The sequence below is a fragment of the Pseudophryne corroboree genome, chromosome 7 (genome assembly GCF_028390025.1).
Source record: "Pseudophryne corroboree isolate aPseCor3 chromosome 7, aPseCor3.hap2, whole genome shotgun sequence".
In the NCBI taxonomy this organism is placed as follows: domain Eukaryota; kingdom Metazoa; phylum Chordata; class Amphibia; order Anura; family Myobatrachidae; genus Pseudophryne; species Pseudophryne corroboree.
The window spans coordinates 423,754,046-423,759,802 of NC_086450.1; positions in this window are offsets into that span (position 1 = coordinate 423,754,046).

Sequence of the window (5,757 nt, forward strand, 5' to 3'; positions counted from 1 at the left end):
CTTGACGGCCGGTACCTGATAGTTATTGGTACGCTTCGCACTGATATCCTAACTCTAGTGTCTGTATATGCCCCTAATCAAGATCAATCACGTTTTTTTCGCACACTCTTTTTGAAGCTTAATAGAGTGGCGCAGGGCCACATTATTTTAGGCGGGGACTTTAATACTGTGCTTGACCCTTCTTTAGATAAATCCATTCCTCCTAAAACTAAGAAGGATGCACTCCCATCTGACGCTGCCCTCACATTGACATCCTCCCTCACACAGCTTGATTTACATGACACATGGCGTCTTAAACACTCCAACGCCAGAGATTATACCCACTTCTTTGCACCTCATCAGCATTACTCTAGAATAGATATGATACATGTATCTAACTTACTCTCGACGTTCATATCTGACTCAGGCATTACTCCCTGTTCATGGACAGATCATGCAGGGGTATATATCCTGGTAGACCTCTACGGATCCCCTAACAAATCCCGTAAATGGCGTCTTGATGACACTCTTCTTTCGCACCCCTCCACCTTCTTAGACACTAAATTGAACTTAACACTTTTCTTTGAGGAAAACACCTCCCCAGAAGTCTCTCCTAGCCTGGTCTGGGAAGCACATAAAGCCACTATTCGCGGCCAGTTTATGTCTAAGGCCTCGGCCATACGTAAGAAAGCAGCACAGGAAATTTCCTCATTGGAATCTAAAATTTCTGTGCTTTTAGCTTAACATAAACTAGCCCCGTGCGACTCCCTACTTTCCCAGATAAATAACCTCAGAGGCCAGCTAAACACCCTTTTATCGCGGAGGGCGGCAGCTATACTACAGAAGCTCCGTCAAAAATTTTACGACAAAGCGGATAAAATTGATAGCCTCTTAGCTAATAAGCTGAGAAGTAAACGAGCTGTAGGACTGATAGAAAAAATTGCACTCTTCTGCATCAGACACACTTACTTATGATCCTAAATTGATGGTGGAGGAATTTCGGGACTACTATAGCTCCTTATATAATCTCCCTGCCCCCCCTCTTCCCTCCGATGGTCCCCAGGGAGCATGTTCATACTTGCTAAATGCCCCCTTGCCGAGTTTGACTGAGCAACAGATTTCTCTTCTGAATGCGGATATATCGCTGGAAGAGACGGTTGCCGCTATCAAATCCATGCGGTCGTCAGCTGCCCCTGGTCCAGATGGCTTTACTGCTCAATATTACAAAACATTCCATACAGAATTGGCCCCATACCTTACCTCGCTCTTTAATAGTGTTCTAGGGGGAGCATCATTTGCGCCAGCAACCGTACAAGCTGACATTATTGTGATTCCGAAACCGGAAAAGGATCCAACACGTTGTTCCAACTATCGCCCGATTTCTTTGCTGAACGTAGATCTTAAGATATATGCAAAAATCTTGGCCAACCGCTTAGCTCCCCTGCTTACGCAACTGATACACCCGGACCAAGTGGGCTTCATTTCTGGTCGCCAGGCCTCCGATAATACCAGGAGAGCCATAGATTTGATTCACTCTATCCATAAACAGAAGCTACCTTTGTTGTTACTAGCATTGGATGCCGAAAAGGCTTTTGACAGAATCTCCTGGCCCTTCGCCTTCTCAGTACTCTGGAGGATGGGTTTTTCTGGCAAGTTCCTTGAAGGTATTTCGGCGCTCTACAGGTCCCCTACTGCCACGGTTTCTGTTAATCGCCTCACCTCTTCTGCGTTTAACATCACTAACGGCACCAGACAGGGATGCCCGCTCTCCCCGTTACTGTTTGCCCTGGTTATGGAACCGCTGGCAGCATGGATCCGAGCTAACGTAGATATAGCAGGAGTGCGGGTAGGCCCTTCTGAACATAAAATTGCGTTATACGCTGATGATGTCCTAATATCTCTGGGATCGCCATCTCAGTCGCTACAACCGCTCCTCTTGGAGATAGACCTCTACTCTAAATATTCAGGTTATAAACTCAATACGAGTAAGACTGAGGTATTGAATTTTTATATCCCCGGCCCGACTAAGCTCTCACTGGAAAATTCCTTTCCATTTCAATGGCACAAGCAGAAGATCAAATACCTAGGTATTTTTCTAACACATAGCCACCATCAACTTTACCAAGCTAATTTCCCTAGGCTGCTAGATCGCATTAAATCAGATTTGTCTTCTTGGTCCAGCCTCTTTATCTCCTGGATAGGTAGGGTGAACTCGGATACTTTACCTGTTTCAGACCCTCACGATTTTTGTTCCTCCATCAGTTTTTAAATTCTTACAATTTCACACGTCACAATTCATATGGGCGAATAAACGTCCCCGTGTTCGATTGAAACTCTTACAGCGCCCAACATTTAGTGGCGGCCTAGGCATCCCAGACTTCAGGAGATATTATTTAGCCACACAGCTCTCACACTGCGTGCAATGGTGCAACCCCGAATCTAGAAGGGTCTGGGTATCTATAGAAGCCGCCGAAGTGGGTCTCTCTACTCTCTCTTCTCTGGCTTTCAAAATCCTGCCGCCCCAGAACTATAGTATCTCATCCCGTAGTTTCCCGCTCACTAATGATTTGGGACTCTGCCAATAGGAAATAGGGCTTGGCCCCAGCCCCATCCCCTATCATCCCAATATTACACAACCCTGCATTCCCTCCTGGTACAAATAAATCACTGTTTGCTCCCTGGCAAGATAGAGGTATCTTGTATATGAATGACATTACCAAGGATACTAGCTTTCCACAATTCTCTCAGATTCAGGACAATATTGATATTCCCTCTCAGTATTTCTATCAATTTTTACAACTTAGACATTTTCATTCCTCAATGAGCCGTGTCCTCTCTAGCAGACCCCTAACCACGTTTGAGACAATATGTTTCAGACGTCACTCAACCAAAGGCTTAATTTCCTTCATATATACTACTCTCATTGGGAATACTCCATCTCAGCGTGATCCTCATGAGAGAGCATGGGAAACGGACCTAGGCTCGGCTCTAGATGATGAGGAATGGTCTGAGGCCTGGGGTAACGCAGCATCTAGTTCCATCTGTGTTAGAATCAAGGAGAATGTCTATAAATAGATATATAGATGGTACTATGTGCCATCTCGCTTGAGCAAAATGTACCCGGACACGACGGACAGATGCTGGAGAGGATGTGGCGCAGAGGGCTCTTTCCTACACATATGGTGGTCATGTCCTAGAATAGTGCATATGTGGAGGGAAGTGATTCAATTTATTTCTAGTTTGTTGCAGGTCTCTATTCCTTCTGACCCTAAATATATTCTCCTCCCCTTAAACCTACCAACACTAACGAAATCCCCAAATAAATTATTACGTCATATAGTGTCTGCAACAACATGTCAACTAGCTGCAGATTGGAAAAACCCTATCCCGCCTTCCATGCAAGCTATAGTTGCCCATATCTAGTACGTTCACCGCATGGAGTACATGACTAGCATTATTCATTGCTCCCCTGGGTCATTTGAGAAGGTTTGAAGTCCATGGCTGGCCACCCAGCATGCCCCTTCACCCTTTACTCTGTGATACCCTGCACAAGACTTGAGGGGACCCCCCCGGGGAATCTATTCTATTCTATACTATTCTGTCCATTCCTCTCCTTTTCTCCTTCTCTGTCTTTCTCTCCTCTGGACCTTTTTCTACTCTTCTTCTTCACTGTTCATCAGTTAGCTACGCTGCTGACTTGCCTTGTTCCTATTTTACACTACCCGCTTTCTGGGTCAAAAATGGGTCACTGTTTTTGTTTTTATTTCTTCAGTTATCTTTATAATTGCCAACGATTATACTATACACATAATGTACTCTGTTGAAATCATTACCTGTTGGTGTCATTTTGTATTTGTGACCCCATGAATAAAAATTATTTACAAAAAAAAGAAAAGAAACTAAAACAGCTATTCGGTTGTACACAGGGGCATTTTAAGGATGTAAAGCTCCCATGTACAGTGCAGAGAGATCTAGTCCCGGGCCAATCAGCTTCTAACTACAATGTTACAGGCTGTGGTTGAAAAATGACAGTTAGGAGCTGATTGGGCGGTACTTTAGCTCTCTCCACTTTATCTCTCTCGGAGGGTTGATATATATACCCCTCTGTCACACTGCCACCGTCTTCTGATCACACTTATATTGTTGGTATTATCATCAGAGATAATCTGGTGATTATTTCAGAAATGTCGTCTTCTCCTAGATATTAATGGCGGAATGACTGGCTTTGCCAGAGCTGGCGGTGGTGAGCATTCCGAAGCCGCATAGCCACCTGACATCAGGGAGATAGTGGTTGTAGTTAGGGCTCCCTGTTGTTTAAAATAAACATTAGGGATACCCATGAGAGCTGAAGCCATGCGTATAATTCGGTTCCGGTATGAATGGTCGACCATGTTATGGTCTACAGTCATTAGGTCGACCACTATTGGTCGACATTGACATGGTCGACATGGACACATGGTCGACACATGAAATGGTCGACACGTGAAAGGTCGACACATGAAAAGGTCGACATGAGTTTTTTTTTTACTTTTTTGGGTGTCGTTTTTGCGTAAAGTGACTGGGAACCCCAATTAGTGCACCGCTTCGCTCGCCATGCTTCGGGCATAGTGCCTTCGCTCCGCTACCGCTTCGCTCGGCACAGATTACCGTTCCAATCGTAGTCCACGTGGATCGGAAAGTGTGGAAAAGTTCCCCAAAAGGAAAAAGTAAAAAAACCTCATGTCGACCTTTTCATGTGTCGACCATTTTCATGTGTCGACCATGTGTCCATGTTGACCATGTCAATGTCGACCAATAGTGGTTGACCTAATGACTGTCGACCATAACATGGTCGACCATCTGAACGGATACCGTATAATTCATGCCATGTTTAGTATACGGCCCTAGATATGTTGAAACAGTTATAGGCATGTTATCCGACTTCAGGAGATAAAGAGGGTAATTCAGACTTGATCACTCGCTAGCGTTTTTTTGCAGTGCTGGAATCAGGTCTAAACTGTGCATGCATATGCACCACAATGCGCAGGCGCGTCGCACGGTATCCGGTTGATAGCTAGACGGTGTCTAGTTAGACAGTCGAAAGATAGACACCATATGTTAGACAGACATTAGGTCGACAGGATCAAAAGGTCGACATAAAAAGGTAGACAGTACAAAAGGTCGACAGGGTCCAAAGGTCGACATGAAAATGGTCGACATAAAAAAGATAGACAAACTTTTTTTTATTTAACATGTTTTTGGACTATTTCATACCTTCTCTATCCATGTCGGCATAGAAATGGTTATAAACCTTGTGGCGAGCGCAGCAAGCCACCGAGCCCGAAGCGTGGCTAGCAAAGTGAGCCCTGCAAGGGTATGCCTTTCTACAATTGGGGGTCCCAGATGACAAAACTATCCACACAAACCACAAAAATGCAAAAAACATGGTGTCTACCTTTTTTTATGTCGACCCTTTTTTATGTCGACCATTTTCATGTTGACCTTTTGACCCTGTCGACCTTTTGACCCTGTCGACCTAATGTCTGTCTAACATATGGTGTCTATCTATTGACTGTCTAACTAGACACTGTCTATCTATTATACCACACCCCGTTGCACATGTACAAAGCGGATCGCCGCTCCTCGATGGGTTTGTGCGAAGAATCCATTCGCACGGGCGATCGCAAGGAGATTGACATGAAGAATCGGTGTGTGGGTGTCAACTGACCGTTTTCTGGGAGTGTTTGGAAAAACGCAGGCATGTCCAAGCGTTTGCAGGGAGGGTTCCTGACATCAATT